This window comes from Mauremys mutica, chromosome 9, assembly GCF_020497125.1.
Source record: "Mauremys mutica isolate MM-2020 ecotype Southern chromosome 9, ASM2049712v1, whole genome shotgun sequence".
In the NCBI taxonomy this organism is placed as follows: domain Eukaryota; kingdom Metazoa; phylum Chordata; order Testudines; family Geoemydidae; genus Mauremys; species Mauremys mutica.
The window spans coordinates 13,548,254-13,572,675 of NC_059080.1; the positions used below are offsets into that span (position 1 = coordinate 13,548,254).

The window sequence follows — 24,422 nt, forward strand, 5'->3', positions numbered from 1 at the left end:
GGATTTGGTCCTTCATGTTGAAATCTGTTTTCAGACAGAGCTTTTTATCCGCATATAATCTGTTATATTGTCAGTAGCTGTGAAAGTGGCTGGCGTTTGTTTACATTCAGGTTGTACTCCCGAGTTCATCTGAGCATCAGTCTGGCATTATTTCATGTGTTATTCTGAACTACACAGCACTTGCCGGTAAAGTATAGTGGCTCTGGGTGTTTGGCTTGATGTTGTCTCTTCCTACCAGCTGGCTCCAGTGAGGAATAAGGGCCAGCTGCTTACTAAAATCTATTTTCTTTTAGCCCAAAGTGGTAGGGGCTTCTGGGTTGGGCACTGAAGGTCCCATGCTTGATCTCTGCTGATGACTGATGGGGTTTGTTAAACCCACATGTCTCTTTCTTCCATTTGTTAAAAGAACCAGGTTTAACTGCAACTGAACTGCTGCTATTTCTTCTGAAATGTGCCTGTATCAACATATTGCCTTACGTTTATGAAGTGTGTTGCAATGCTTCAGCATGTGTGCAGGTGAAACATTGCTCTCTACCTGATAAAGGCATAACTGTTCAAAGACATATCATACACCTTATACGGCTAATAGCTAAAGGAGATTCTCCAGTGTTGCCTGTGCTTTTGAAGGAGAGTTCTAATCCTGCTGTTCCTATGACCCTCCTAGTGGTTGTATGTGCAGCATAGAGTCAACCCTGAAATCCTACTATATGTGGCCACAGATTTGTTGCAATATGATGCCTGCTGGGTGAAATTCACCACATTATGAAGGGCTGGCACAAGATTCTCTACACCACCTAAGCACTACGACGGGGCTTTGTGTGCACAGACACCGAGTTTCCTCACCCTCTCTACCTCACAGGGGAGTTCCCCACACCATCCCTATGTAAGCCAGTGGGGCGGTGCTATCGGAGGCAGGCCCAGGGCTATGGAATCTTAAGGTGTGTAAAATGTAGGCTGCAAAACTGGGCCAGAAGGGGCGGCTGTTCCAGCCCATAGGATGGAGTAGTGACAATGGAGTGAGGTGGTGAGGAAAAGGCTCTGTTGCAGCCCCACACCATGACACCAGCATGGAGAGGGTTGAATCCCCAGACCCCCTGAGCACGTCGCCCACATAACTCTCACATTAACATCCAATTGGGCTTTATGTCTGCACTGAGACTGTAAACTCACTGGGGCAGGAACCGTGTTGATTACCCATCTGTACCCCACCATGGTATATTTATGGTGCTTAGTCAATAATAATGCTGAGTGAGAAGAATTTCACCCACAGTTTACCAACTGTAGGGTGGTTCTACAGGATCAGAGATGTTAAGCGACTAAACATCTTTGAAGGGCTGGTATTTGACACTCTATATCTAAACTTGAGCCCCATTACACACAGCCATATTCAATCCTGACCTGAAATGCTTAACATTTTTAAAACTAAACAGGCAATATTGGACTGAGCAGCTGGACATCAATTCCCCAGCATTAATTCTGTGACAAATCAAATAGTTTGTAACAAAGGTCTTGCCACTAATTGTTTTTTTACCATATAGAAAATGCAAATAATTCAATGTGGCCATTTAGTGTCTTTACAGGAGATGTTTTAAAACAGAATAATTAGGTGCAGTGCTAAGTGTTAATGACAGTTAGCTTCCAGTAAGGGCTCAGCTTGTACCATTGACGTTAATTATTCTGTTGTGGCTAATTGCCTTATTAAATGATTCCTTTGTTGAAAAATATAATATGCAAAGAGTGTTCTTGATGGAAACACAGCCCTAGTCGTCATCTTATTATCGCTACAGAGAACTTTCTTTTTACCAACATGCTGATTCACTGTGGTGTATGTTCAAAAGAAGAAATTCAGAGAGCAGTAATTTTTGCAAATGTTCTCACAATAAATGAAAGCTGATATATTTAGGGCATTTCAGGCTGTCACTCATGCATTAGCTGTCTCTCCATAGAGGGCAGAAGTAGCTTTTTTTGTTTTCAAACCTGCAAATTGAAAAATCCACATCTGTCTTTCCTCACTAAGGAAGGACTGGAAGTCCAAAATGAATATGTTCTGAATTACCTCTTTTATTACATCATCTGTCTATCTGAGGAACTTAAAAGGCTCCCATTACTGTAGTTTCTGAGGGCCTGATGATCTTTAATATATTTATCCTCACAACACTGCTGTGAGGTAGGAAAGAGGTATTATGCGCATGGGGAACTGACGCACAAGGAGACGGGGTAGAATGCTCAAAGGGAGTTAGGCTCCAACTCCCATTGATTTCCATGTTAGTTAGGAGCCTAACACTTCTTTGAGCGTTCAACCCTAAGTGACTTGCCTACAGACATACAGGAACTCTGGTGGAGCAGAGACTTCACCCAGGTCTCCACTGTCCAAGGCTAGAGCCCTAACCATTGAACTATTCTTCACTAGCCATATAAGCTGTAGCATCTTCTGCACCATTGTGTATGTGGGTTCTTTTGCTGCAATAAAATGTCCTACAAGATTCCGAGGGCTCAGTTTACCCCAACACACGCTGTACATTTTTCTTCTTTATTAATATACAACATTGACAGTACAAACACCTGCACGTTTTGAGCAGTTTGTTACCAGAAAGCTACCGAGAAACCAAAGGAGGACAGCGGTCAACAAAGGAAATATCTAGGGGGAAAGGGATTGACTTATTATAAAAGATGAAGAGTCAGATATGTTTAACTTAGGTCAGCAACAATGAAGGGGGTGGAAGGACATCAGCATACAGATATTTTAAGGCTATGTAAACCAAGGGAAGGGAATTGTTTAGGTTGGAGCAAACTGGGAGCAATGGATGAAATTAGGGAATTGGAAACTTCTTGATACACTAAAATTAGACTAGCAGAGTGCTACTAAATGTACTTTAATGAATAATTCTACATTGATGGGAGAGGGGAATAGGCGGCCTAGTAAATTTTCCATCTCTAATAGTTTCTGTAATCCTTTGGTGCTGGAGCTCCCAGATGAATCACAGCAGTGATTCACCAGTGATAGCCTTTGGGAGGAGGGATAGCTCAGTGGTTTGAGCATTGGCTTGCTAAACCTAGGGGTTGTGAGTTCAATCCTTAAGGGGGCCACTTAGGGATCTGGGGCAAAAATCAGTACTTGGTCCTGCTAGTGAAGGCAGAGGGCTGGACGCAATGACCTTTCAGAGTCCTTTCCAGCTCTATGAGATAGGAGTATCTCCATATCAGGATGAGTTGTCATGGCTCATCAGAAATGCTTTGTGTATTGAAAGAAACATGTGACAAATGGCTTCACAAGACAAAGTCAAAAGGTTAGAAGAAAGCCCATGCATTTGGGGTGCAAAGGAACCAAGAGGTGGAAAGGAGAGGGCTAGCAGGGAACATAATGGTCTTCAGGAATATAAAAGGGACTGGGCCTAGAGTGGAAAGTCAGAGCCCTAGTGAAGGAGAGAGTGGGGTGGGGAAGATTTTAATCTGTGGAAGAAAGTAGGATCTGAAAGTGTGCAGAAAACTGACAGGTCAAGAGAGACTCAGATCTAGTTTGATGCAGGTTCCACCTCTGAATGTCAGCCCTGAGAGTGTCCTATGGAGAGCTTGCAGTGGAATGAGAGAGTTTACATTCCTTTTAAGCAGCAGTATGGGCCCAAAAAAGAGAAATGGCCAAGGCCTAAATACCAGACTTCGCAATCCAGTGCTGGGCCTCTGTCTAGACTAAGTGTTAAGGGATTCACATTTTATTTCTCTTTTTTGCATCAGAAAGTTATGAAATGCCTCTATTTTATTGTGGGGAGGAGGCTTCTTAATTACATTCTGCATAGCCTCCACCAAATCCCATGTGTTTAACAGGGGTCTACAATATACTTTCCTTTTGGGGGTAAATTCTTCATCTGGTGTAAACTGAAATCACTGGAGCGAAGCAGATTTACACTGGCTGAGGGTCTGGCCCTGTGTCTGTAAAGGGTTCACGGAGTGATTTGGAGCTTTAAAGCCACCTGAACAGCCTCCCTGTTCCTGGGTTCTCAGGAAGAGCGCGTGCGGCTGGCTGGACATTGGCAACCTGATTCTCCTCACACTTACGACAGGGCAACTCTAGCGACTTGTCTGAACGAGGTCAGAATCGGACACTGGGTTTCATCTCTGTGACCTGGGAACTGTGTAACATGGTTAATACATCATGTTCCTAGCTCTCTCTATATACATATAAAAAGCTGTTTGGATTATAAAATTCCCTGTAATGAAATAATCTCAGATCAGCTAAATTGCCTAGAGCTAAAAACATGCCTCTCCCTGTGCTTAGTATGGCTTTTCTCTTTTGCTTAAGCAGGAGCACCATAATTTCCCTATTGCAGAAACGTAACATAACACAACGCTTCTGCTGACTGGACAGAGGGTCAGATCAATAGAGGGAAAATTCCTCTTAATGAGGTTTTGATTCTTTGACATTTCCAATCAATGCTTATTTGAAACTCACAGAGGGAGTCAGATGTTAGCAATCCAGCTCTCAATTGTTTCTCAAGTAAGCAATTGCATATATTTTTGTCTTGTGCTTTCTTTTATGGGAGGTCATACATAAGTGTTGCTCAGTGTTAATTGCTTTCAAGATACCTAATTATATTTTGGGTCTGAATGCTGGTGACATTTTTTTTGGGGTGGGGTTAATGTGATTTGTACTGATAAGTAAAATGTCAAGGAATTTTTTCTGGATAACATCATCAATGCCTGTAATTAAAAGCTTTCTCTCCATTTAGTTCATAGATGCTGGCCATGCACCAAATGAAACACACTTGTGTATATACTGCAAATAGAATTCTTATTTAATGTCAAGTGCCATTGCTAAGAAAACTGTACACTAACTATGCCACCACCATAAGTGACTTGCTACCATCTAGTTACAAAGTTATTGTCCTTCTCCCTCTGTTCACCAAACTTTATCTCATAACGAAGTGACCTATTTAATTGCTACCTTTTGTTTGGGAATATAAAGAAAGCTTCCATGCCTATTCTGCTACTGTATGCAGAAACTGTGTAATTCGGATGGCCTTGCTACATCATGAATTTCTGCAAGGACGAGTCCTTATAGAAAGCTTTAGGAGTTGGTATTCTTAGTTTTGCTTCAGTTTGCAGAGCTAGTGGCATAAAGCACGTTCATCAACTCTTGTTTGTCGAACATTTGGGGGTGGAGGAGAAGGAAGCTTAAAACTTTCAGCAGATAGTAAAAAATTTCAAACCTGAACACCTAAAGCTAAGCTTCTTTAAAATAAATAATTATAACCCCCGACAACCCTCAATCTGTAGCGGTACCTGTACTCCCAGTGAAATAGGTGGAGTTACAGTAGTTCACTTCCTCTGAAAATGGTATGGACGGATGATCTCCTCTTGGATGTGGGCAAGGGCCATGAATCCATTCTATTTCAGGACCTCTCTGCAGCAGTTGACGTGGGTGACTATGAAGCACCAATGTCTCACATCGGACTAAGGTAGGGAGTAGTGGGATCGCAGTGAGATTATGCCAGTTGTTCCATTCAGACCACATGTAGAGAATCATGCTGAGTATGTGTTCCTCAGCTTCCAGACCCCTCGGATGTGGAGTTGGTCTCTTTCCCTCATTTTCCATTATTGCTGCTATAGGTGATTGTGAAGCAGCATGGACTTAAGCGTCAGCAGTAGGTAGATGACACTCAGCTCTGCATGACCTTCACATGAGTCCAAGCAGCAGCATCTCTTCCAGGCTCTTGGAGAGCTGGGAGATGGATTCAGCTCCAGCCTGCATCAGTTGGTCTAAGAATGAAGTGATGCTGGTGAGGAGAGGGAAGGACTTAAAAGAATCCTCCAATATGAGGATTTCTCCTTAGATCATTAGTAATGACTGAATAATGTCAGTATTCACTTGGACTCTTAATGGCTGCAAAAATCCAGAAGACTATGCCGCCTGTATTCATCTAGGTCCTTATATGTTTCTATTGCAGTGGCATCTAAGTGCTTATTGAGTTAGTAGTTGCACAGGAGATCATACATTCATGACCTCCTGGCTCAATACAATAGTTTGTACTGCATTAGGAATACAACTTCCATTCTTAGAAGACCAAGTAGGTCAGCACAGTGCAACTGAGCTCATCAGTCTAATGCTCTGCTGCCTTCACTGCCTTTCTGTTGAATAGCAGGTCAAATTCTAGGTTTCAGTCCTTATACTCAAAGCTTCCCATGGAACAGAATGGAGTTTCCTGGGAGCTGCTTCACCCTAGCTAATCAGGACCTCCCATAATAGCTACATTCCACTGAAACTATGGGACTGTCATCTTCCAGGGTGAGATTTATATGCATAGGAAACAGGGCCTTCTTGGCAACTGGCAAGCCATGGTTGAACTTGCTTCTGGAAGAATATCCACAATCTTCAGAGCTTCAGAATGAAATTACAACTTCTCATCCTTGAGTAGAAAAGAAAATATTAAAAAAAAAATTCAAAACCAGCCCAAATTGAAGCGGCAATGCAAGAAAATGCCTTCAATACAGGGTAATTATGTGTATTTGCTCTATACATCATGATTTATAGGGTCTTTAAATACATTTCCAGTTCCTGTCCTTTTTATCTTTTTTTCTTTTATAGTCCCAAAAAACTGATCAATTGCACCTGGCTCTCTGAATAATTTAATCCAGTGAGTCCTACCTCTGCTCCCAAACACAAACACACTTTTTATTGAGTTAGATGAAAATATTTATTAAACTACTTTTGCGGTGACTTTGCTATGCAGCAGGATAAATAAAGGTTTCCAATACAACTAATATCAATTTGTTTCCAATACTACTACTATCAAATCAAAACTACCATAGAGAAGGCTGGGTTGAGATCTTGGTGAATAAAATGAGTTTCTGAGAACATTACAAATTGCTCTAACAGTATCTTTTCAGAAATATAATGCTGAACTGCAATTTTAGTCAATTATCAGCTTCTTTGTACTATGCTTTGATCCTTGTTGAAAAGTTTTGTTCTTTTGCTAGTAAGAATACCGCCCCCCCCCAAAATGTAATGAGATGCCTAAATTGCTGGCTGCCTTTTGTGTGATATTGATTGGGCCCATTGATGCTGCATTATCTAAGAATAAAAATGGCATCAAATTTTCCCCTAAAGCCTGAAGATTTTGTTTTCTTTTTAATTGCAGAAGGGAGGTCAGCACAGAATGTACCCTCTGGCTTTTAATCTTAGACAGAAATGTCCTAAATTAATAGAAAACTGCATGTCAGCGAAATGAACTCTTGCTGAAAGCAATGTGTAGGCTTCTCATGTTTTGCATTTGTGATGACACAAGCTTTGACCTTGGTATGTATCTTTTTGAAGGAACAGCTACATTTATTCCCTTCAGCCTAATGTGCAATATGTAATACTGATGCTGAGATCTTTGTACTTGCACGCACAACAGTTTCTGATTTCCTGCAGGTTGTAGCTTTGGTTGGAGGATTGTTTTTAAAATATCGTTCTCTATGGTTTCCACAATAAAATGTATACTAAGTTTCTGAGAGTTTTTTCTAGTAAATAAGTTAGTTTTTCCTTATAAAATATTTTGGATCTGTGATCTGATTGGCTGATGGAGATTCCAGTTCATGTCCAGGACCACCTTCAGAGTTGTGTGCATGGAGGGCAACCCTTGTGCTTCTTCTGTGACATCATCTCTCCCTTCACCCCCTGCCACACAGATTCCACAGAGGTCCCTTCTTAGGCCAGGTGTTTACACAGGGGGGAAGGTGGACACTGGTGCCCTGGGGGAGGAGTACGTTATAGGAAGGACTCACATCCCCTCTGGAGGCTCATGAAGTTTCTCAGGAAAAGATCATTCAGCCAAGAGCTGAATTGTCTCTCCCTCTGAGCTCTGCTGGGGTTGGAAGAGGGGCCCCAGCCATGGCCGTGTTACTAATCCAGCTATCAGGACCGGAGAGGCTGGCAGAAATATCAGTGAAATAACATGACGCATAAGGAGAAGATAAGCCAGTGTAATCCTGCCCATTGGGATGTAGCTGTCTCCAAATATCTACTGGGGACAGACCTCCACACAACAAGGGTAATCAGTATGGAGAAAATCCAGGTTTCTGTGCCATGGAGTGAAAGATCTATGCCTGAGGACTACAGGATAAGACTGATATTAAAATCTCCTTTTGAAATGATTTCAGGACACTTATATCAAAGTAACTGCAACTAATTGCTGTTGCAGAGCTCAAATTGAATGCATAGGGAGTGTATATGTTGCATAAGTTTATTATCTTTCCCCAGAGCTCACTATAAATTTTATGTTTTTTTAAAAATCCTCCTCCCTCAGGGTTTGGCTCACATCTCCTTGTTGACGCAGGAGTTTCATAAGCAGGAGAATAGCTGCCCATCTGTTAGGGAGGCAAAAGAGGAGAAATACATCTGGTCCTCTCATTTTTTCTTGGAGTTCTACATATCCTGAGTTACAAATTCTGCTTTCCTCATCAATCACAGTGAAGAGCAGAAAAGTGAGTGGACATAAGCAAAAAACACCTCAGAATATTTGGAATATAAAGCAGAGCCAGAGACCATCACAATGTTTTTGAATGAAGCAGGAGAAAAGCTGGTGGTTTCACTTTGCAGAAGTCTATGCAAATACTTTTTGAAATCTCTTGCTGGGTGGTTTCACCCCTCTTGCCCCAACACGCACACTCTAAGTTTTGTTTTGAGATTTCAGGTTGAAATGTATCCACAGTTTCAGAAAGTCTCAATCAATTGCAGAGTCTGAACGTTTTGCACACCTCCAATTTTACAGTCTCTCTGCAACACTAAGGAATGTGTCTACCAGTTGGCGAGGTGTCACTAGAAAATGCGGAGCGCTAAGAGCACACACTTTCTCTCTGCTGTCTCAAAGTCTTCAGCCAGAGAAACATGTGGAACAGGTGTAAGCCAGACATGGGGAAAGCATCTGGGAAAGAATTGATTCAGAAAATGGTTTACAGAGATGTTATTATATAATACCTTGGAAAAGTAGGCAAGAGGGATTTTGTAGGTGAAATAGCTGATCAACACAGCTGTTCTTGTAAATGGTTTCCCACTTGTACCATGTTACATTAACTTTGCTTCCACCTTTCCTCTATAGACTTCCCAGCTCATTGATGAATTCTCTTTTGCAGACATGACAATGAACTATTTTATTAACACAAGCAGTCAAGAACAAGCAACATTTGCACATGAGGGTGGTCCAGCACCTTTTAAGGTTAACAGTGGTGGTGTGGTCTTGTATTTATACTTTATATTTGCTGATATTTCATCTGCAATGTTTGCCATATCTGTCACAAAGGTGTTAATCTCCTGCAATATCCCTGAAAGACCGTATTGTATTTAATATATGTGTAATTGGGGGCTGGGATTGTATGTAACCACTTGGGGGAGAGGGGTGGAGGAGATGTGACAGAGGTAAGACCTGGGAGTTCAAATGACTATATTAAAAACATGGCAGACAAGTATGAATTTTGGGGATGTTAAGTGATTTTCCTAGGGGAGAGGAATGCAAATTCCACAACTCTGATTATGCAAAAATCCAGCCTTTTGTAGCCATGCCTTGAGGAGAGATGATTGTTGTCTGCTGACTCCCTGTTACAGAAAGCCTTGGTCAAAGGCCTGAGCTATATAAAACCCTCTGCTGATCTGCCCAGTTTGGGTCTGGTTCTGAATCTAAGATGGATGAACTTGTAACCATGGGGAAAACCCAGTTATGGGTTTTGAAGGACTGAAACCTGCCAGAGGCCTAGGATGGCGTTGGATTGATCTTTGGTAAGCTTTTAGCATGTGTGTAGGTTCTTTTACTATTTTAAATGTAATCTCTATAATGCTTTTACCTGAAGAATAAAAGTGCTTTCTCAGAAGGAGCTGTGTGGTAAATTTGAACTGCAGGCAATATGTTGATCATAGTCCTTGAAGAGAAAGCAAAGTGCAAGCCCTGGCTTTTTCAGGCAGTCTGGCTTGCTAGGGAGATCACGACGTAAGGCAGGGAACTGTGCAGCCTTAAAATCCCTGGTCAAGAGGGAGTGAGATGTGGGTCTCTGCCCAAGAGGGGTAATGGCTGGGAACCAGAAATCTAAAGTAGGTGCAGTTACTGCACCCCGGAGCAGGAATATAGATGCAGTTACCCTTGAAACTCTGACAACCTACTCAAGCCTAATTCTCACATTTTCATCCGCTGTCAGTTCATGCCCTGCTTAAAGAAGAGTTCATCATTTTTCCCGGTTGATTACTTGCACCACTAAAACATTATGCAGACATCCAAGAGAATTTTTTAGTCATCTTTCCAATCTGTATTATAAAATCCAACATTACTCCAGGCATCTTTACTTTAATATAGTATATCTGTCAGATTTCCAAAACAAATGTCTTATGTAGATATATCTATTTCAAGAGAAGCTTTTAATAACTGACTTATGGAATTTTCTCTGACACATTAATTTTAGCTGAAAAACTGACAAAAGTGTTTGATGTACATTTTAATAAACCAAAGAAAATGTGATTGGACTGGTGTGTTTTTGTGGTATTTCCTTTCATTAAATATTTCAAAGAGGATGTTATTTTGGTGTCGTTCCCAGATACAGCATGAAAACAAACACTAATACCTAATTATTTCCCTACAAACACTTTATTCTGTGTGACAGTAATTTAAAATTGACTAATACTTACTGTACTTTTTATTTTATAAGATAAACATAAAATCTTTTACCTGTATTTGAAGTGAATTGTCAAGTGGGTGCCTGGCAGAATTCTGACCTTGATGTCAGTATAGGCCCTTATGTTTCTGGATCTCTAGGTTTAAAATTCACCCCAAATTCTGAGGGTCCCATGCACAAGTTAAGCCTTTAGGCACTTGCTGAATTGGGGCCTAACTCAAAGAATTGATATCAATGGGTCTACTCACATGTTTAAAGTTAAGCATGTGGTCAGGTTCCTTGCTAAATCTGGTCCATATCTTGAGTGGTGCATATATGGGATGGGAAGAATTTTACGCTTGGCAAATATTGTGTGCAATCTGCCAAGCAGATGGCTCTCCTAATAATGGATTTGTGCCCATGTAAGTAACATTTTGATGTTCTTGCTCCACTCAGCCTTTAAGTAGTTTTAAACATTTATCTAAACAGTTTATTATTCATTAGGATTACCTCTGCCATACAATTTGAGAGAAGCATATGGTACATGATGTAATATATTATTAGATATTTTGGCTAACATTTTCAAACCCGGTGTCTAAAATTTGTCTCCTAAATGCATAGACAAAACTGATGGCAGCTCCAGTGTTCAGTTCCTCACATAATTTTTGTTTGAGTCTAAATATGGATTTGGGAGCCAAAATTTTGATCTAGGGAATTCTTGAATGTGGGTCTCAAGATATTGTATAGATGTATTAACTTTGTTCTTTAATATAAAACTTTCATTATAAAAATATTAAATGGTCTAAAACCACTTTCCTTTACATTTGTGTGTATTATAAATGTGTTGCCTATAAGAGACTAGTAACACCTGCTCAATCATGACTGGTGCGGAGAAAGTAAATAAGGAAGTGTTATTTACTCTGTCTCATAATTTAAGAACTAGGGGCCACCAAATGAAATTAATAGGCAGCAGGTTTTAAACAAACAAAAGGAAGTATTTCTTCACACAACATACAGTCAACGTGTGGATCTCTTTGCCAGAGGATGTTGTGAAGGCCAAGACTATAACAGGGTTCAAAAGAGAACTAGATAAATTCATGGAGGATAGGTCCATCATTGGCTTTTAGCCAGGATGGGCAAGGATGGTGTCCCTAGTCTGTTTGCCAGAAGCTGGGAATGTGCGACAGGGGATGGATCACTTGATGATTACATGTTCTGTTCATTCCCTCTAGGGCACCTGGCATTGGCCACTGTCAGAAGACAGGATACTGGGCTAGATGGAGCTTGGTTCTGACCCAGTATGGCCGTTCTTATGTTCTTATTATGTTCTAGGTAATGTATGGTGGGAGCTATGCAACTTGCAGTGGCAACAACAGGGAAACTCAATCCTGACCTGCAATGTATCTGCCTTTCCAATCCTGGGCTTCTTTTGAGCAGAGTGTGTCATAGACTGTGGGTTGTGTTGTGAAGTAGATAAAGATCTCTAGGGGCTGGAAGGCATGTGACAAATTTATTCTCACCCAAGACATAGTCAAGATCTGAGTTCAGGTCTGTGGAGGAGAAATGGTATGAATGAACTCACCATGGCATCTGGCTTCCTCCTCTGCATTGTCACATGTTATCACAGAGGTAGTTCTGAGGAGGGCTGAGTGAATTCCCTCCCCTCTCTTTTTTTGGGGGGGGAAGGGAAATGTACATTCTGTGGCATCTTAGAAACAAAACTTGTTGTTTAGAAATTTGCTTCAATTTAATCTTTAAGAAAAGTTTAAAAACCACAAATCTAAATTAAATACTTTGTTTGACCTGAAGCAATTTTTTAAACTTCTTAATTCATGAACATTTTTGAAAAATTTCTGCTGCAGGTCAACACAAAAGAATTCACACACACACCAACCCCAATTTTTCAGAATTGCCAACAACCTGAAAAATAAGTTGTTGGCTCAGTACTAGTTCTGAGAATCATCAAGGCTAGACTAATTTGCTAATTATTGTAATGATTCCTGCTTCCTCTTATGTTAAGTTTCTCCAGCAGTGGCACAAGTTAAAATAAATTATTCTGGAGATGGGAGAATCTGGTTGTTGGTGTCCATCTAATTTTCTTCCAAAGTGCTTCAGGTCAAACAAAATATTTCATTTAGATTTGTGTTTTTAAAACTTTTCTTAAAGATTAAATTGGCTATAAAATCCCCTTCCACTCTGAACAGTTTTTGAATACAGCACTTTGAAAATTGCATAATTTCACTCATCTGAAAGTTGGAGAAAGAAAAGAGGAAGCAGAATAGTTTGTTAAATTGAGTGTAATAGTGATACTTCTTTGAGTGCTTTTTCATGTCCATTAAAATCAGGTGTGTTGCGCGCATGTGCAGGGTAGCTAGCAGCATCCATTGGGTCGGCCTGGCCCCCGCCCCTGGAGTCGCGTCAATATAGAGCTTGGACAACACGCCACCCCCTCAGTTCCTTCTTACTGCCAGTGACAGTTAGCTGGAACATCCCATAGCCCTTGCTTAGCAATAGGGTGACTGGATACCAGGGCTCAAGCAGAGGCACAGTGGACTTTATAAGATCGATGTTTGACAAACTGAGCGTTCGTCTCAATATGGAGAAATCAACTCTGTCCCTAGTTCAGCAGATAGAGTTCATAGGGGCAGTACCGGATTCGACACAGGCCAGGGCATACCTCCTGAAAGTGAGGTTTCGGGCTCAGAATGACATAATTCGAAGTCTCAGGCAGTTTCCCACCACCACAGCAAGCAATTGCCTGAAACTGCTAGTATACATGTCGGCTTGTACCTACATGGTACAGCATGCCGGACTAGGACTTCGACCTCTTCAGTCGTGGCTGACGTTAGTGTATCAGCCAGTCCGGGACAGTTTGGACAGGATAGTAACCCTGCCTCGCCCTGTAATAGACTGCCTTGTGTGGCGGCTTGACCCACAAGTAGTATGTGCAGGGATCCCCTTCACCAGCCCTCAGCCGTCCCACTCTCTAGTGACAGATGCGTCAGCTCTGGGCTGGGGAGCACATTTGGGAGAACTCAGAACACAAGGCCTCTGGTCTCAGGTGGAACTTGCTCTCCACATCCATGTCAGAGTGGTATACCTGGCGTGCCAGACTTTTCCGAGCCCACTTGATAGGGAGACGTATCAATTATGACAGACAACACCACAGTGATGTTCTATATCAACAAACAGGGAGGTGCATGCTCCTCTCCCCTGTGCCAAGAAGCCCTCATGCTGTGGGACTTCTGTGTAGAGCACTTGATACATCTGCAAACGTTGTACCTTCCTGGAGTATGGAGTGAGTTGGTAGACTACCTCTGCCAGTTGTTCCACATCCACGAGTGGTCCCTTCACCCGGACATGGTGAACTCAATCTTCCATCAGTGAGCTTTTCCCCAGATAGACCGGTTCGCCACACGACACAACAAGAAGTGTCAGCAGTTTTGCTCCTTCCTGAACCACGTCCCAGGCTCCATCAGGGACGCATTCTTCCTCCCTTGGGGAGGCCGTCTCCTATTTGTGTTCCTGCCCTCTCGTTCACAAGGTGCTCCTCAAGATACGGAGGGAACAAGCTTTGGTGATATTGATAGCTCCAGCCTGGCCCTGCCAGCACTGGTACTCATCACTCCTGGAAACGTCCGTGGAAGCGCCAGTCACCTCGACACTCTTCCCAGACTTACTAACTCAGGATCATGGCCATCTTCAACACCCAAACCTCGAGTTGCTTCACCTCACAGTGTGGAAGCTCCGTGGCAGAATCCGATGGCGCTTTCTTGCTCGGATCTGGTTAGACAAGTCCTCTGTGGCAGTAGAAAACACTCCATGAGAGCCACCTACCTTGCCAAGTGGAAGACATTTTCAGTCTGGTCAGTGCAGCACTGTTTGTCCCTGACGCTCGCCTCTGTAACACTTACATTAGACTATCTCCTCCATCTCAGGCAGCAGGGGTTGTCAATGTTTTCAATAAGGGTTCATTTGGCTGCCATCTCTGCCTTTCACCCAGGAGCAGAGGGCTGCTCGGTCTTTGCTAACCCTATGGTCAATTGTTTCCTTAAAGGTCTCGACAGGCTATACCCGCATGTCTGACAGCCGGTTCCGGCTTGGAACCTCAGTCTGGTCCTTTCCAGACTCATGGTCCACCCTTTGAACCCTTAGCAATGTGCTCCCTGCTCTATCTCTCATACAAAGTAGCATTTCTGGTAGCGATAACCTTGGCCAGAAGGGTATCTGAGCTCAAGGCCCTGACATCAGAGCCCCCTTACACTGTATTCCATAAGGACAAGGTTGTGTCCCATCAACCAGGACATTTTCCTCCCATAATTCCATCCTAAGCCTCACTCGAGCGGCATGGAGCAAAGGCTTCACTCATTGGATGTCTGCAGAGCACTAGCCTTCTACATCGAGAGAACGATTGGAATGGACATGAACAACACATCTGAAAGAACAACAGTTACGAGAAGTGAGTAACCATTTTTTTTAGTTGCTTAGTTTTGAAAAGCATTAAATTATCTGTGAATGGCTTCCCTGAAAGTGCTGACTAACCAAGGGCTGTTTATCGCTTTATAAACCCACAAGTAATGGAAATTATTTCTTTTAATAAAATAGAAAAATGAGAATCTGTAATAGGCTATAAAAAGGCTAATAAATGTTGTAGCTGAATTGTAAATTACCCTTTTTGTAATCAATGATAATAATGGTTTTATTCGCAAGAAAGTGGCTGACGTGCTTAGGTTGAAACATGTAATAGGCTTGTATGTCAGAAGTTGTTGATATTTAACCATAATTTACCATAAAGAGCACAGTGCCAGGTGGCATGGTGACATTAATTACGTACCAGATGCAAACTATAACATAATTTCTATTCCCAGCAAACCTGCACGAGGGTTTTGGTGCTATTAAGCACAGGAAGGCAGTGTTAGATAAGTATTACTAAATTACTGTAGGAGAATGTGACTCAACAGAACCCCGGATTCTGTTGTGACGGTCGGAGTGGGTTTAGTATGCTGTAGTTTGTAAATTACCTCATTCATTACTTACTGAAACAACATGGACAGTAGTTTCTTCAGAGTTCTCTTGGATTCACTTGTGTGCCACAAACAGGATTCTTTTGAACATTTATTAGAGCTGCATTAAAAATTAAAGAAAAAGTTTTTTTTTTTTAAAAACCCACTCAGGATATTTAGGGACAGATATTCAGCTGGTGTAAATTGGTGTAGCTCGATTAACTGCAGTGGAGCGATGCAATTTTACACTGGGTGTCTCAATCCTTATTCCAAACTAAGCAAATCTTCATTCCCTTGGGAACATGGGAACATAAGATTTGCCTGATTTAATCAAAGCTGAGGTCCGTCTAGTCCGATGTGCTGACAGTATCCACCACCAGAAGCTTCAGAAGATACAAGAAACTCCTTAGTAGGCAAATATGGCATAAGCTGCCCACTATTAAGATTTTATCCTAAACCCTAATAGTCCGAGGATTGATTTAGCATGAGATTTAACATCCCTTCCATTTTTTTCTTTTAAAGCATTAAATCTGGATATCCTTGTTACACATGCCCAATCCCTCTTTGAATTGTTTCCCTGTTCCTCCATGTTAAACCCCTTTGCCTGACAGTCTCTTAAATGATATTAAATGTCCTGTTGGGAAAAAGAGAGAGTCATTTTTGCCAATTGCACTCTGTTCTCAGGCTTTGTCATTCAAATCCAGGGTTGTTTCTTCTTAAGACAAAGTGAGAGAAATACATACAAAGGAGGAGAGAAAAAAGAGGAAAATGCAGCTTCTGGGCCTGCTTCTCATTTACTCTGAGGCTCCTTTACACATCTTTGATGGTGACAAGAGGCATTAAATTGAGTGTAAATTTAATTTAAATATAATTCATGCTTGCTACCAGAGTGGTGTAAAGAGGTCTTAGTGTAAATCAGAATTGGGCTCTCTTTTGGGATGTGTTTTGGTTGCTAAACAACCACAAGCAAAGCACATGAACCAGTATCTGCTCCTGGATCCCAGCGTTATTCCCCTGGCTCTGGGAGATGTTTGGCTCAGATGCTCTTATTTTTCTCTGGTTGGTCTGTGGGAGCCAAATCTTTTTACTGAGATCAGGTGACTCAGCCTCTTGATTGACTTGTGGTGTTGGCAACAGCAAACTGTTGCTGGGTAAATCTGCCCTAACTGAGTAGGCAGGGCTTTTATTAGACAGAAAGAACAGGGAGAGAGAGAAGGAATAGGTAAAAAAAAAAAATACACACTACAGGGGGACAGCAGAAATCTTTGGTTCTGATCTCTAGAGTTGCCCATCTAAGATACTACCATAGAGATGGTGATGTCTGTACTCCTGTTCTTTTTTTGGTTTTGGTAAGGATGTCTTTCAGGATCAGGAAGCAGAGGGCATATGATGGGAAAACCTTGGGTCCCAGCATGTGGTGATGGCAGGGATGACCTCTGTGATGATGCTGGTCAATATGGTGGCATTATTGATGCCTGCTGCATTGAGGGCACCCCCAGAAAAGTCACATCTGAAATTGGTGACAACTTGGTTCCTTTCACAGGTGTCTTACTACCAGTGGTCCTTTCTATGGCCACTTCTTTTCATCTTCAGAAGTTTCTGTTCTCTTGCTATGACGATTTTGTTACCTTGAAGCCTTCCATCAAGTGTTTGACTCCATTTTCTGCTTTCATTCAGCAATAAGTTATGGAGCATGGTTTTAGGTGAAAATGACACACCCTGCCACCTCTACCCACTGTGGACATTTGAAAACTTCAGCTAAGGGAAAGATGTAACACATCAGTTCTGCTGCCTGACTTGAACAATTCACTTAGTCTCTGTGCAATTGTTTCCCCATCTCTGTCTCACAGGGGCATTGGAAGGCTTCAGCAGTAAGGTGCTTTGATAACCTCCTGTTATTATCATTACTTTATTTCTATGTGAAGTGACTCACAAGGGAAACCAGGTAGGATGAAGCTATGTGGCAACTTCAGGATGTGGCATATGGAATTTAGGCGCTCAAGTCCTTGGAGAAATATTTTGTTACCTTTATTAGCATAAGCAGTTTCACAGCTTCTGTAGTCAGCCAGGAGATCATATAACAATCAGATTCCCAGATGCTGTTGCTTCTAGAAAAAAACAGGATGCAAAGGACTCTTGAAGATGCTAATCTTACCCTGTAAGTGCCTGAAGCGGATGGTTCTGATACTGGAGCAAATAGAATAGCAGGGTTAAAGATAAATTCAGCTCCACAACCAGTGGGGAAACACTGCAAACTGAATTGTACAGGCATTTGTATCTACTGTCTTTTGTGCTTGTACTTTGTCTTTACTAAATTAAAGAACACAGATCCTGTCGGGAAATGTCTGTGTATCTTACACAGGTACAGCACACTTCCATGTCTTAGGTTTAGGTACAATAATATTAAGATGTAGCAGTTTGCAAGTCTCTTTTAGCTAGTAGAGGTAGCTAGGCAACTGAATTTAGTTTTTAGTATGTACTGGGTATGTTTAGTTTTATGACTGGTACACGAATAATATCTTATTATCTAACATCAACAGGGGGTTATGGTAGCTAAGATAAATTCACAAGGGACAATGGGGTCACCATGTCTCTACCTAGAGTAAAGAAGACATTTCCCCCAATGAAAGAGTGTTGTCAGTCTGGGACCTGAATCCTGGACTTGATTACATACCGGCACAACCTCTCCACTAACTTTGGCAGTCAGTGCATGGGCATAGGGACACATCCACCTGCAGTGAAGTGCAAGACCAGGGTCTAAGTGCAGCAATGTCCTGGAAATTGAATTCAAACCGTATGTATAAATAAATAAATAAAAACATAACACACAAAAATATATTTGACTTTTGAAATTCAGTTTTCCTAATTTAAGGTAAAGTTATTTCAATTGCAAGTCCACTCTCTTTAGCTGAGGTATACCAGGAATGTAGTCAATGAATTCTAACTTGACAGTGTCCCTTTCAGGGACATAAAGTTCTACTAGATTTGAAATAACTAATTATTTATGCTAATTAATTACCACAGGATATTCATGGCCTGTTTACCAGAAAGAGAACTGGCATTGTCCTTACATTATTTATAAAAGAAAACAAGGCTGGTAATTTGCAGAAATCTTGTGTTTACTTTTTCCTGCAAAGTAGGGTTTCTTAGTATCATGGAAATTGTTGGTCGATGTTCATTGGCTTTTAGGTGTCTAATTAGGGTTCGCTCATAAAAGTAATGGGATTATATATTGGCACTACTATTCCCATGAATAACAATGAGCAGCAGTGAGGTATATTAATAGTTTTAGCCTTTGTTAACAAAGCTTAGGACAATGGCTTTCCTTGCCTCACCTCCTCGCAGGTTGCCATACATGTCTGAGAGTTTTAAGTATTCAGTGCCACCACACCTGAAGTTCATGGACCAAATTAATCCCTGTGGTCATGCCGTTAACTTTAATGGAATGCCATGAGTGATGAATTTGGCCATGTGGCTTTTAGACTTTCACAACAGGCCATCCACATTCAGGTATTCAGAAGGATTAGTTTTCAGATCGCTTAGGCTCATCTTTAACATTTGTTTATTTTGATGTGTTTTCCTAGCACTGTTGAAATAACAAAAATTAAATTCACCTTTTGAGAAACAGAAGTGATCTCAGCAAAGTTGATGGATTTTTTTTATGTTAATGTGCATTATTTATAGGGATTCAGACTGAAGAATTTCAATTTGCAGCATGACTAGTTCAATTTCTAGGTACTGTACGGTGCTATTCCAGATCCAGTTTAATTACTTTTAAGAATTGTCACAGAACTGATGAAGCATTAAGTTAACAAAACACAACAGATACTTTGTGAAAACATTTAGGGTTTCATCCTCTAAACTATGGAGGAGGCATGACAAATTGTTACACAATTAAACACTGTATTTAGGTATCTTAGCACTGAAAGATACAAATGAAAAATGTTATTTCTGGTTTTGTTCTATTAATCTTTAAAGCAGTCAGATCTCTTAGGACCAAAGCTCATACAAGAGTTTCTAATCTTCCAAAAATGTGTGCTTAACTGCACCTAAAATAGGATTTCTTTTTAATCGCTCATTTCTGAGCTATATTCATTAAATGGAATATTATTCACTATGGTCTCTGTGCTCAAATCATACATAAATGTATTCAGATGGCATCACTTATAAGAGATAATTCACCTAAAGTGGATACAACCGATGTTAATTAATATGGGCAAAACTCAAAGAAGCCCATTTTTCCTCCTGTCTCTCATTTGTTTTCTGCATTATGTGAATACTTCAGTCTGACCATGAGCTGCTCACTTACCTTTTCAATCACACTTTCTCCTCTTTAATGCCAATGTTTGCTTTTAGCAAAATATTGAGATACACTCAAACAAAGCTGTCAGATTGTTCTGGGTCTGAATGCTAGACACTGATTACTGTTGCCACTGTTAGCTGAATTACAGTATTAAGGCTTTTGTGCAGTATCTTCATTACTTAGTCATACAAATATCAAGTCATGGGAACCCCACACTAACTAAGAAAATAATACATGTCTTGTGACACTTCTCTTCCAAGACAAGATGGTAACAATATTCTGCAGACAACATCTATACACAGCACATTTTTTTAATTGCTGAAATTGCTTAATGATGATTTAGTTAGAGGACTAAGGCCTTGATTCCTCAAGCTATTTGTTAAGCACGTGCTTGACTTTAAGCATTGATTTCAGTTGATCTGTTGACATGCCTGAACTGGCACACATGCTAAAATACCTTGCTGAATTAGGGCCAATATTAAAATTAGGGGACCGACCTTGTCATAGGTCTCACCCCCACTTAGAGCTGTTGGGTTCTAAAATGGGGACCTGTACTGGTTTCCCTCTAAACTAAAAATCCTAGTTTAGATCTGGTAAAAGCTGCCACCACCCAATCAGGTACGTGGATTGGGACACAGTCCTTCCCCCAAATCCTCGGGGATCCCAAGAGCCCCAAATCTATGGAGTTCTTACACCCAGGAGAAATAAACCATTCCCCCCTGCTTCCTCCCCCCTCCCTTTTCCTAGGAGAGATACCGGGATCTAACTACAGAGGGATGCCTCCCCCTCCCCTTTCTCTGAGAATCCACCCAAAGAAAGATTAACCAAGTCCTTAACAGAAAAGATTTATTAAAGAATAAAAAGAAAGTAACTTGTCTCTGTAACCCAAGATGCAAAAATACAGGGTCTAAACTTATCAATCTCTGGAGAGAATCCCCCCTCCTTTCTTTCTCAGTAAAAGCAAAGTAACAGCAAGCAGAAATAAAGAATTTCCTTCAGCAAACACACCTTTTCTCATGGGGATAAATTTGTCTGTGGAGCCACAAGAACCATAGCATTGCTGCTGTAGGATGTATACTGTGTCTAAGATACTGAAACAATTAACTGTAAGCCTCTAAACATTGATATTTAGTCTGCATTGGTTTGCTTCATAACTGCCTGTGACAAAATAAAATTGGATCATCTATTAAGAGGGTGGTTGTTCTATTGTGTAAAAGAGAGTAGGAAAAATACGGCACCAAAGACCATGCAATGGTTGGAAAGCCAGGAGAACATTTTCAAAACATTGTTGTGACCACATTTTAAATAACTCACCCAGGAAATATAGTTGTAACCTTTGCAGCAGTCCCCATTGAAAATGTTTCCAATGATATCTCATCTACACTAGAAGCGCTATTGGGTGCAGCTGCACTGATGCAGCAGAGCCACTGTAATGCTTCTGGTGAAGACGCTCTAAGCCGACGGGAGAGATCTCTCCGGTCAGCTTCGTTATTCCACCTCCAAGAGGCAGTAGCTGTGTCGGTGGGAGAAGTGGTCTTCACCACCACGCAGGTTGGTATAACTTACATCGCTTAGGGGCATAGACGCCGACTTCTGCTACTGGTGGGTGCTCGACCCCCCCTTTACCCCCAGCCCTGCCCCGACTCCACCCCTGCCCCACCCCCTCCTGCCCCCATTCCAACCCCTTCCCCAAAGTCCCCGCCCCAGTCCCACCTCTTCCCCATCTCCTCCCCTGAGCACGCCATGTTCCCACTCCTACCCCTCCCTCCCAGTGCTTGCTACAGCAGTGTGCTGGTCGCTTACGGGAGCTGCCTGAGGTAAGCGCTGCCCTCTCTCCCCCTCCCGTACCCCGAGCCCCTGCCCCAGCCCAGAGCCAAAACCCCGCACTGCCTCCCGCATCCCAACCCTCTGCCCCAGCCCAGAGCCCACACCCAAACTCCCTCCCAGAGCCTGCACCCTGCACTCCCTCCTGCATCCAACCCCATAACCTTCCCACACCCAAACTCCCTCCCAGAGCCTTCACCCTGCACCCCAACCCCCTGCCCCAGCCTGGTGAAAGTGAGTGAGGGTGGGTGAGAGCGAGCGACGGAGGGAGGGGGGATGGAGTGAGCAGGGAGTGGGACCTCAGAGAAGGGGCAGGACAGGGTGTGGTCTCAGGGAAGGGGCGGGGCGGTGTAAGGGCCTTTGTGTTTGCGCGATTGGCAACCCTAATGGGCAGGCATGTGGAAGCCCCGGCTGTGCCAGAGGAGCACAGCCAGCAGCGCAGCCAGCAGTTCGCTGGGTGCCAGCAAGCACAGGCGCAGCACTGCCCAAATGTCAGACGGACCGTGTCCACGGCTTGCGTGTGGGTGCGGGCCCATTGACTGTTCTGCCCTGGGGCCCGGGATTGCTGCCAGCGGGCCTGGACTGCACCAAGCTAGGTCATTGTTACATAGACTTGATTGTTTCATAGACAAAGAAGAGAGAACCTTGGGACACTTAATGGCCTCATTTGTAAAGGTAGCGACCACTTGTAATCCTCATTAATACCAGCCGGAGTTGTGGATGCGCCGTGCTTCTTTGGTAGGAAGCCCGAAAGGAGCTGATCAGGTAGTTAGGAACATCTGTTTGTTTTTGTACTCTTTCATTTTGGCTGGTATTGTTTTTGGGGCTTCTTAGTGACAGTTGTGCAGGAAGATATTCCATTGTTTTATAAGAGCCATTCACGATTAGCTTGATTACAAAGCCATTTAGTAACTATGTAATCAGCAAAACAGAGAAATTGCTACAGATTTGGCTATTGTAGCTGAGGATACTGTGGCAGTGTCTAAACTATTATGGGCCAGACTTTCAGAGGAGGAGGTCTCTGCAGGCATGTAGGTGCACATTTCTACGCTCAAGCGGGCCTCTCACAGTTGAGTTTGACCTCACATGTTCCAGAAAGTAGGGACTTCAAAACTGGGTTAAATAGATATATTATTTTAAATCTCTTGGACTTTCAACTGTTTGGCTGCGCTTAGGACTTTCTGGGAGGGAGGGGGAGGAGCAAGGAAGTGCCGCATCTCCACTCCTCCCCCTCCCTCCCAGAAAGTCCTAAGTGCCACCAAACCACTGTTTGGAGGCCGGGAAGCGCTGGGAGGAAGGGGGAGGAGCAGGGGCGCGGCGTGCTCTGGGAAGGAGGTGCAGTGGGGGTGGGAAGAGGCGGGCCTGGAGTGGAGCGGGGACAGGAAGAGGCGGGCCTGGAGCATCCCCTGGCAAAGTCGGTGCCTGTTCTTCGGAGGGGAAGCTGCTGCTGTGCAAGGTGCTTCCTAGCGTCCTTTCCTGCAGCTGGCTGTGCCTGTGTGGGGTAAGCCAGGGGCACCTCCCAGCCACAGTACAGTACAGTTTATAATGCCTTTTGTCTGCCCCCAAAAAATTTCCTTGGAACCTAACCCTCCACATTTACATTACATCTTATGGGAAAAGTGGATTCGTTTAACATCGTTTCACTTAAAGTTGCATTTTTCAGGAACATAACTACAATGTTAACTGAGGAGTTACTGTATCCTGGAACTGCTGGGCTCATTTTGGATGGTTAGTCTGGGAGTCTGAATTCCTGACCTGGGTTCCATTCCTGACTCTGCCACAAATCCATTGTGTGGTCTTGTGCAAGTCACTTGAGCTTTGTGCCTCTGTTTCCTATCCGTTCAATGGTGATTATAATTAGAGCTGGGTGAAATATCTGAAATTATTGGCAATATGTAAATGTCTCTCCTCGCTCCCTGCTTCTCCACTTAGCACACAGAAAGGGTGATTGGCTACAGATAATTGTCATGCCCTTCTAATGTGGCACAGCCATTCCTAATAACAGAGGGTCACGGGTCTTCAACAAAACCCTTACTGATGTCTTATCAAGGTTCATCCATCTTCACATTGTCTGCTACTGAGGCTGGGGGACAATCTTGAACCCATCAGTCATCCTTTGTCAAGGATTAGTTCACAAGTGGCAAGATAATTGAAAATTACCACTAAGCCCTGAAAGTTTCACTAAGACCGGTAGGGCATTGTCCACTGTGCATATTAATGATGCTCTAATGAGTGGTGATTTAAAAATCAAGTTAACAGTAGGATTTCTTTCCACTGGGCGTTCTGCCTTTGGTTATTCAAGAGACAAAGTGTGTGAGGGAATATCTTTCTGAAGAAGAGCTCTATGTAAGCTTGAAAGCTTGCCTCTCTCACCAACAGAAGCTGGTTCAATAAAAGATATTACTTCACCCACCTTGTCTCTCTAATGTCCTGGGACAAACGCGACTACGACAACATTGTATACAACAACTGAAGAGATCAAATTTTGGTTATTCACTTGGCAGCCATGCACCTGACTCTGCAGTCCTGCTTCTCTAGCACCCATCCACCTCCGCTTTGGGGACATCAAACATGTGCAAAGTGTTTCCAGCAAAAGGATCCTCAAATCCCCCTCTCTCTCCCTCCCTTTTCATGCTGAGTTTGTATTTCTTGTTTGCTTTTGGATAAAGCTAAGGACTTCA

The 24,422-nt window shown here is 42.5% G+C and overlaps 1 protein-coding gene across 9 annotated transcripts in view; it reads left to right on the top strand.

Annotated features, from left to right (window-relative positions):
- Positions 1-24,422, top strand: part of LOC123377056 — a 348,713-nt gene that overhangs the window by 197,999 nt on the left and 126,292 nt on the right. For 3 of the 9 annotated variants that reach the window (XR_006582058.1, XR_006582062.1, XR_006582063.1), the window contains exon 1: positions 22,378-22,506. The exons of the other annotated variants lie outside the window; for them this stretch is intronic. The gene's annotated coding sequence lies outside the window, so the exon portion shown is untranslated. Of the gene's footprint in view, positions 1-22,377; positions 22,507-24,422 lie in introns of those variants that run through there. 9 annotated transcript variants of the gene reach the window in all.